A 10,119-nucleotide genomic window follows, 5' to 3' on the forward strand; every position below is an offset into this window, starting at 1 on the left:
ACCCCCGTTCAACCCACAACCGCCAGGATTCGCCTTTCCTTTCTGCTGCTGGTTGAAACGTGATGACAGAGATATCTCTGGTGATAATAGGGGCGCCCCAGCGCCCACTCCACTAACTTGACGCGGAGGGTTAAATATACAAATCAGAATCTCACTGGTTGACAAAAACTCGGTTCTGTGTGAGATGAATGTTAAAGAAGACTTCCCGACTGAAGCAAAATCAGCACTTTATTCCAGGAGTTCAAGGTAAGTAAGAAATGTGTGTTGATCTACTGTAACATAAAGCACAGTGAGCTGCTGAGAAAATGAGGAAAGTTTTCTGTTGTTAGCTAAACTGTGTAAAGTTACGGCTTTCAAAGTAAATGTTTTCCACCAACGTGACTGTGATTTTTTTATTGCTCCATGATGCTGCTTGGCTTTTATTCTGAAGTAAGCACAGGAAGTAATGCACAAGTGATATCCACTGGCACTGGTTAGTAGCAGAGACGTTTGCCTAGAAGGACTTTGTTAGTAGTTTTACCGTCAAGCCTGGATATTACGAAGCCACATTTGACCAGTTCGCTACCATTTTGCAGTACTTTATTGTTGGACCACTTTCATAACCACTTGGACTGCTGAGATTTGTATCAGTTTGTGGGAACTGCGACACACAACGTTATAAGGTAATGCAACGTTAAGCAGGTGTCCCGACACCCGAAACTCTCCCGCCTACTCATTTATTAATTTTTAAGGGGGCAAGGGGGCATGTAACGTTATATATTTTTTTTTTGGGACTGCTGAGATTTTTTTCAGTTTGTGTGAACTGCAACACACGACATTATAAGGTAATGAATGTAACGTTAAGCAGGTGTCCTGAGACACTCCCACCTAACGTTACTCATTTAGGCTATTAATTTTTAACTGGGATAGGGAGCATGTATTTTTTTTCTTAATATACTAACGTCTGTCAAGCTCTGTTTCATTGGAAAACCATATAATGTCGGTGTTAGCTTGGTCAAAAGAGCAAATTAGCTAAATTACTCAGGCAAAAATAGGTTGTGCTGTTGTTTTTCTTTTCTTTACTCTTTTAAATAGATATTTCAAGGGCTAAATTAATGTAACATTAATCTATTGTTTGTCTTTGCCCCTTTGTCTTTTTCCCGCCAAGTGTGGTGCAGTGTTGTCCTGCTGTCCTGCCCTTCTGTCCCTCAGAGTGCTAACATTATGTTAGCTTCAGCTCTTTGCAAGACAAGACAAAGCAGCAGGTAAAAAGACATCATATTTAATCAGAATAAAGGAAGACAAAAAATAGTCTGGAAATTTAGAGACATAGCTAAGGTAATCTAACCTAGCTTTGAGCTTGCTTGTGTAGGTTAGCCTGCTTAAATACCAACTGTGGTGTATTATTTTATATAAGTTACGTTTCAAAAGCAATATCTCTGACATAACAGTGTAGTGGTTGAAGGTTGAAGAGGCAAAAATCGGTGCCTGGAATTGGGCCTGTAGGCTCCCGACCTTGTCCTCAACGTTGCTTCTCAGTTGTCCTCTGGTGTCGATCTGGTACCTTGGGTTCAGCTAAGTAATACTCAAAGAAACACTGGAGACAGGCAGAGTCCGATGCAATCGAGTTTAATGTGTTCACAAGCATCAACACATACAACTCATCGAGTCAAGCCCCGGAGCTGGACTGAAAACCGCTTCTCAGCACGTCTGCTTTTATGCTGGTGGAGACTGGGTGGAGTCTCCACCTCTTTCTGCTAATCCATCCCACTCTAATCCAAATCTATTGGTGGAAACCTTTTTTTTTTTGTCCAATCATGAGCAGGCCCGTTTTTAATGGTGTATCACTTTCATTTTGAGTCTGGAATTCCCCAGGTTTTCCACCCTTAGCTCTGGATTTGCTTTCACTTTATTTTTAAAAAACATGTGAATTTTAGGGACTTTCTTTATGCAGCCCCTTGTGCTCTCATGTGCTCATGCAGTATGAACCTTTAATGTGCATCAGGTAATACAAACATTTGAGCGTGTGTGTGTGTTATCATTATACAAAACATGATAGGTTATATGTGCGTTCTTTAGCATGGATACAATATCAGCTCATAACTTCGTATTGTGAATACTTTGACATGTATAACAGTGCTTTAACACATATAGATGCATTTCAATCAGCTTTATAGGCCCTTATACATAAAACATGGTTATATGATGATTATGTGACTTTTGTTTCTTAATCAACTTATGCAGTATAACACTTTTACTTGATTAGGAATTAACTCTTTACACTACAAGGTGGACACAAGGAAGGGCTTTACTGTGATGGACTCGAGGCTCATCCTACACTCCAGTGTGCTATGTGTGAGCTCAGTCCTGCGTGTTCTTTAATGAAGCAATAGGAGAAGATATTCAGTCTCAGTTAATGTAGTTTATTAAGCAGTAAAGGAATACAATTACAGAGCTCTGGGTCTCAACTTCACGTCCCTGACAAACAACAAAGGTGTGTCAGTTCACGAAGTCTGACCTCCTGTCCTTCCCCTGACCCAGTATATTTGAGCGTAACAGAGTGTCATTGTGCACGCGAGGCGTTGTCCTCTTCTCATTGGCAGTTCCACTTCCTCCTTCACCACACCACGCCCCTGCCTCGTGTTAATCTGACTCCTTCCCACTGGCGTTGGGGGCGTGGTTCCTGTTTTGAAAGACAAGAGAACAACACAACTCCCTACACGTGCTTTACCTTACTATCTATTCATCACTTTCTATTCTTTTTACCATATATGAAACTAATTATCTAAGCATTGCGGTATGTGCTTCTCAGACTTCATGTCTCTTCCTCTCCTGTACTTCTCCACTTCTGCAAAGCAAACACATTCAGATCAGATCTCAGTATTCTCATTGTTCACACATCTAAAACTTATATAGTGAAACACAACTTATAGTAAAACACATAAAATCATTCTATTCCCAACAGTCCCCCTTTTGGCCTCATAGGACTGAGGCCACTTTTTTTTTTTAGTCCCAATGTATCCAGGTCCCCCTTTTTAGGTCTTGTGATTACTGTACTTTTTGTTTCTTTTGAAAGAAAAAGTTATAACTCCCCCTTTTGGTCTCATACACATGAGACCACTCACACCTTGTCTTCTCCTGAGTCTGAGTCTGAATCTGAATCAGTAGGCGGCCCTCCTAACAGGGTGGCCGTCTCCGTTTGAGTCATCTGATATGGTGGGGGCTGTGGATGTTTCCTCTCCACAGCCGACACTATGATTCTTTCACAGAGGGACCGGATACATGGGATACAACAACAACCACATAATGCTAACACCGCAAGCATTCCCACCAGAGACAAGAATACCGATACCACTAAATCTTTCCACTTACCGAACCACTTCTCGAAGATACCACCCAGGGGTTTATCAATACCTGAGTGTTCATGCATTTCCTCAGAGAGCGTGCGCAGCCCTTCTAGCGCCTTAGTTACTGACCCGTCTGGAGCTGTGTTATTTGGGATGAAGGTACAAGCAGAGGCCCTGGAACATAGAGCAGACACCCCCTTTCTCCGCCAAAAGCATGTCTAACGCAATTCGATTCTGTACTGTCATCAGGGAGGTGGCTGCCAGTTGTTCAGAGAGTCCCCCGACTGCGTCCCTAGTGCTGTTGGCCAGTCTAAGAACATTGTAATGAACACAAGTCAAACTGGAACCCTGTACTTTGCCCCATGATGTATGTCAATTCTACTCCATCATACTTAGTTATGCAGGAGTCTGACGTTCCACTCCCTGGTGCGTTTCTCCTGGTTCAGTTTCGTGGTTGTTCTACGGCTTTGTCTCTGAGGGAAGACTCATAATACAACAGAGGTAAAACAATAACACAGGTTAACACAACAACTCCCAACACACACCACACACACGTGCTGTACCTTACTATCTGTTCATCACTCGCTATTCTTTTTACCATATATGAAACTAATTATCTAAGCATTGCGGTATGTGCTCCTCAGACTTCATGTCTCTTCCTCTCCTGTACTTCTCCACTTCTGCAAAGCAAACACATTCAGATCAGCTGAAATCATCTCAGTATTCTCATTGTTCACACATCTAAAACTTATATAGTGAAACACAACTTATAGTAAAACACATAAAATCATTCTATTCCCAACAACTGGTATTATTTTTTGAGTTAGCTCAGTATAAAGTTTATACTGAGTTTATGCTAACGTTTATACAACGTTAGCTACGGTGCCATTGTTTAAGGGTTTAACGTTAGCTTGATAGGCCCTCCCAAGATTTTACCTCCAGTGTTTGAGGGTCTGTTATGGTTTGTGTTTAAGTCAGAAACAGTTATCTAAAGGTAGTTTTTCTTCTTTTTTTTTTTTTTACACAACTTCAGCTATGTAGATCCCTTATTGAATAATATAACTGATAATAAATTGAGACATTTTTTGTCAAACACTGTTGATGTGTTTATGCCATGCTCTTTGCAAATTAAAAGTTAAGACAAATTCAGACACATGCAGTACAGGTGTAAATTTTGCAGTGTTTGTACTTCAGAATTAAGACAATTTTGTTGTCATGTGAAGAAACATCAGCACACAGCTAATTATCGGTTTACATGTGGAATAGAGCAATGTCCTGCTTCCTATCGAGCATTTTCTGCATTGAGGTCCCACATGCACAGGAACCACCGCCATTGCAGGCCTCAGACTAAACACACTCAGTTTAAGGGAAATCTTGCTTGTGGAGTTGAGGCATGTTCCTATGTGGCAGAGAATTTTTCAGCATTATGCACTCACTTGAGATTTCATATTAAAGATGGCAAGAAAGTTGTCTGTCCCTATGATGACTGCCACAAATATTTCAGAGTGCGCTCATCCTTTGCCACACATCCAGGAAACATAAGCAGGCAGTAACAACTCAGGTGTCAACTACGCTGTAAAACAGACGCTGTAAAACAGACGCTGTAAAATATACGCTGTACTCAGCCTCCTGAGGAGAATCTAACTCCAACTCCATGTGGTCATGTAGAGGAGGAGTGTGGTCATCAAGAGACATTTTTGCATAGCTTGGCTCTTTTTTACCTAAAAATGCAGGCCAAAATGCTGTTGCCAGCTAGCACCATACAGTGCATTATTGAAGGATTTCAGCATGTTCATAGCTCTTCTATGTCAGACTTTTTTGAAAAGTTGAAGGTCAAGCTTTCTGAGCTAAACATACCACAAACTGAGATAGAAATTATCATTCACGATCTCTCTAAAGAGGATCTTCTCACAATATACAACGAAGGAATACTCAGATCTGACAAAAAAAGGAAAACATTTTATAAGCAGTATTTTGATTATGTTGAACCCACCCAGATTTATCTGGGAACTGATGCTGCTGGAAAGGAACGCTTTTGTCAGTACATTTCCATCAAGGAGACATTAAAATCCCTCCTCAGACAGTCAAGTGTTAGAGAGCAGTATCACCAATCCAAAAATCATACCTCTACTAACATGGTTGTAGAGGACGTGGCAGATGGAAGAAATGTCAAAGAAAATGCTCTGTTAAAAGACAACCCTTCTTCATTGTCCATCATCCTTTACCAGGATGCGTTTGAGGTTGTGAATCCTCTTGGCTCAGGGAAGAAAAACATAAAGTTTTGGGAGTTTACATGAGTCTCGGTGAGGTCCAGCCACACAGTCGCTCTTCGGTTGATCCCATGCAGTTGGTGTTGCTGTGCAGAAAAAGTGACTTCAAGACTTTTGGTCAGGAGAAAGTCTTCTCAAGCATTATCAGATCTAGAAGATACAGGGATTGAGACAGATGATGGAAATACCCTTAAAGCAGCCTTAATTTCCATTTGTGGAGATAATCTTGGCTCACGCTGTTTAGGTGGCTTCACGGAAAACTTCAGTTGCAGTACACATTTTTGTAGATACTGCTTGATTGAAAGAAGTGACTTTGAAAAGACACCACTAAAGCTTGGCCCAAAAAGAACAATCAGTGATCACAAAGAGAGTGTACAACAGCTATCCACCACTGGCCAGGACATGGTACAGGGGGTAAAGTTTGACTCACTCTTCAATTCGCTGAAATATTTTCATGTCTGCACTGGGCTTCCCCCATGCTTGGGTCATGATTTATTTGAAGGTGTAGTCTCTAATGATTTGGCATTGTATATTAGTCATTTAGTGAAACAGGAAAAGCATTTCACTTACGCTCAACTAAACAGGTCGATCGCACAGTTTAAATACTCAGGAAATGATAGTCTCAGTAAACCATGTGAGGTTAAGGAGTGTGGCAAAAAACTTGCTGGTTCTGCAGCACAGAACTGGTGTCTGTTGCGATGGTTGCTATTGTTGGTTGGTGACAGGATCAAAAATCCCATGGACAGTCAGGTGTGGCAACTGTGTCTGCAGCTCAAGGAAATGGTTGAGCTCATGTGTGCTCCCAAAATCCATCATGACCAGATTGCATACCTTAAGATTATAACTGAGGAGTATGTGCATTTAAGACACACAATCTTCCCTAATCACTCACTCAAGCCCAAGCATCACTATTTGCTTCACTATAGTGACCTCTTTTTGCACTTTGGGCCACTTATTCGTTTGTGGACTCTCAGGTTTGAGAACAAGCATTCATATTTCAAGGAATGCACCTGAAAACTGCACAACTTTGTTCACCTTTGTAAAACACTGGCAGAAAGGCACAAGTTGCTTCAGGCGTACCTCAGCAGTGGATCATTGTTTGCCCCAGCAGTTCAAGCAGTTGGTGAAACTAGTGAATATGATGAGCAGTTGTACAATGCTCTTATTCAGGAGTCTGTCAGGACAGCTGGCTTGACAAAAGAAACCACGTCAGAGGTATCAGCAGTAGTTTACAAAGGGACAAAGTATAGCAAAGGGCTTGTTGTTGCGATGGGTCATAATGAACATGGCCACATCTTTGGAAAAATCTCAGTGATCTTCATCAGTCACAAACAAGTACACTTTGTTTTAGACATGCTTCAGTCTGTGTTACTGATCGATCTTGGACTTCACTGCCTACAGAATTCTGAAAAAAGATTCATATGTGTTCAAGCAGACAGTTTGTGTGATTACTACCCTCTGCCAGTGTATAACGCTTCAGGCTTGACCGTTGCATCTTTACATCATTCAATATTCACCTCTTAAATCATTGCAGATATGGATGATGGCAGCCTACAGCATGAAATTAACCTGACATTACCTGAACTGCATGAAGAGACAGCAAGGACACTTACTGAGCACCTAAGAGACATTATCGGTGTCAGAAACAGAGAAGATCTCCTGTTTGTTGAGCCTGACGACATTAAGTCTTTCCTGACGCCAATACAAAGTCGAAGACTTATTCAAGTATTCAGAAAAGGTGAGAATATATTGGTGTCATAAATGGTAGAACACCTGTCTTGAAAATAGTTGGACATGAGTTATTTTGAGAGGTATTTTAAAATTGTACTTCATATATCAATTCATAGTTCATAAAAGAAAAAAAAAATGAAACTAGCTTTCATTGCCATGGGTATTATTTCTCCAAACACTCTTGATTTTTATTATTATTATTTATTATTTATAATTATTCTGTTGTGTTTGTGTGTGTGTGTGTGTATTCAGATGACCAAGTGGAGTCAGATTCTTCAAACCACCCAAAGGAACCTGAAACCAACTGCCCACCAACTGTGCTCGTGTCACTACAGGGTTATTCACTCCATTCTGCACAAGCATCAGGTCAACTCCCTTCCACATAACCAAATGCAAGCAACGCCTCCTGGATCAGCAGTTTTTCAGTTCCATGGGAGAAGATGCCGACAAGACTCTCACAGGCCATGGCAAGAGGTGGAATGGCTCCCCCAGAAGACAGGAGAATAATGATTATGACTGTTGTAGAAGCAATGCGAGTACACTGCCCCAACCCTAACAGAGCTGCTTGTGCGGAGGTAGCCAGAGCTATAGTATCCGGCTACCTTTGCGGATAAGACTGCAGACGGTGAGCAGTTAGGCTGCGGTTATTATTCCCTACTCAAACAGCTTAAAACAAGAGTTGAACATGTAAACAGAGACAATGGCAGCAGCAGAATCCAACAGCCAAGGAAAAGGCCTACCAGTGAAAACAATGATGGTGATGCTGCCATCAAAAGGGGGAGATCTGAACTTGATAGTTATGGTTGCATCAACTGGCAACCCACAACTCTACCAGAAGGAGAAACGGCAGAAACCTTGGAGACAAAAAGACAGACTATGTCAACTGTCTTCAGATCAGCAGGACCTCAAACTATTGAGACAACAGATGTTAATGAATTTATGTCATTGACTTATACTTACCAGAGGCACATGCTAAATTCTTGGCCTGCCCACACCTTATGTGAGATTCAAGAGCATTGGCCATTTCTTTTTACTAAAAGAGGCCTCTGCACTCACTTCCACACACTCACAGATATTGAGGTAGACACACGCCTCAGTGAAGCTCTTCTTATGAAGGGAAGGAGAATTTGGAACTTCTTTCAAAGCCAGAGACTTAAGTGGAACAAGGAGACTGAACATCTGCTACGTGAGTGTGACAGCGCAGAGTTGAACCACCACCAGATCGCCACAACAGCCATCCTTCTACTGATGAAGTACTTCCAAGAAAAAGAGGACTCAATCTTCATCTTGGCTGATGTAATTATCTTTTAAATTTTACACATTCACTGTCAACATAAAACACACATCTTAAAGGAGAAATGTTTAAATTATTTAGGGTATCATCATTCATATCACTTCCTTTTATGTTTTAAAGGCATCTTCCACCAAGATGTCTGTTGAGAGGGAGATGACCTTAGCCACCACATCAAGGGTAATCGTGCTTGGTAAGTAAATATTTTCTATCATATTGTAATTTTTTTTGTAGAAATCTATGTAATTATTGTGGTATTCTATATTTTTACCCACGACAGTTAACCTAACAGGGGGTTGTCTGTTTTAGATTGTACAAAAATAGGATCCACACACAGTTTGCTGCTGTATCTCTTATTATTTATTATACATGATGACCAACAGGAAAAAACAGCCTAACGTTTCGGCACAGGCCTAAAGGCCGAAACGTTAGGCTGTTTTTTTCTGTCATCTGTCATCATGTCAAATAATGTCAAATAATAAGAGAAACAGCAGCAAACTGTGTGTGGATCCTATATTTGAACAGTGTGAGGCCTGCTATCTGTGGACTGATCCAGCACCCGTGTGGAAACAATTATTTGTAAGGGTGAGCACATTGTCCTGTTGAACTCTGTCTGTTTTAGGGAATAGTTTGGTGTCTGCAACCCAGTGGATGGTCAGTATGGAGGGCAAGGTATTTTACGAGCCTGAGCAGCTGCATGACTTTGCCAGCGCCCTTGCTGTCTTCTTTGCGTCATACTACATCTTCAACCTGGAGTATCAGGAGTCAGCGTCCACCACGCTGGAGATGATACATAGGTAAGTACTTGACACCATAAACCATTTAAGAATGAAAACTAATGCGTGATGAAGATGAAGAAACATATAGGTGATTGCTGTACTGTATGTCTTCATTTTAAAATTAAAGCGCCCTTTTTTCTGTTAAAAGATTCTTTGTGAGGATCAACCCAGACGTGGGTACAAAATGCCCTGCCAAACTCGGTACGAGCCGCAAGACAGGAAGTGTTGTCAAGAGCAAAGTGGCAAGCATCAGCTCTCAGGTCACCACCTTCCTCCAGCGACTCACTGAATTTGAATGGAGGACTTCCAACTAGGTAAGAATACAGAGATGATAATATCTTTCACATAGCCGATGAATATATACATAACTCTGTCCAACACTTATATATTACTGTACACACATCCATACAACACCATAAATAATCTCAGACAGACAGACGAGAGACAAACAGGTGTATAACCTTAGGAACATGAATACTGATCATGTGTCTCTGACAGGCGGTGATAAAGATCATTGATAACACTCAGCTGAACCCGACCATCCAGCAGAAGGTGAGAAACTCAACAACTCAGCTGTTCAGATCATTGATTAGTTTGGTTTTCCAGCAGCACTGAGTGACTGCTTTCATATTAACTGCTGTCCAGTAACAGCCAGGAAACACTGGCTTTAAAGACAGAGAAACAAACATGATATTATAGTTCATTAACTGAGTTTCTTACAG

At 41.2% G+C, this 10,119-nt stretch overlaps 1 pseudogene across 1 annotated transcript; it reads left to right on the forward strand.

The window, feature by feature from the left end:
* Positions 1 to 398: 398 nt before the first annotated feature.
* Positions 399 to 10,119, forward strand: LOC117258750 (uncharacterized; annotated as a pseudogene). Its single transcript, XR_013488010.1, has 8 exons — positions 399 to 662; positions 1,148 to 1,244; positions 7,131 to 7,334; positions 7,580 to 8,623; positions 8,742 to 8,811; positions 9,241 to 9,415; positions 9,546 to 9,711; positions 9,896 to 10,119. The product of XR_013488010.1 is annotated as an uncharacterized LOC117258750 (transcript).

This window comes from Epinephelus lanceolatus, chromosome 18 (assembly GCF_041903045.1).
Source record: "Epinephelus lanceolatus isolate andai-2023 chromosome 18, ASM4190304v1, whole genome shotgun sequence".
NCBI lineage: Eukaryota > Metazoa > Chordata > Actinopteri > Perciformes > Serranidae > Epinephelus > Epinephelus lanceolatus.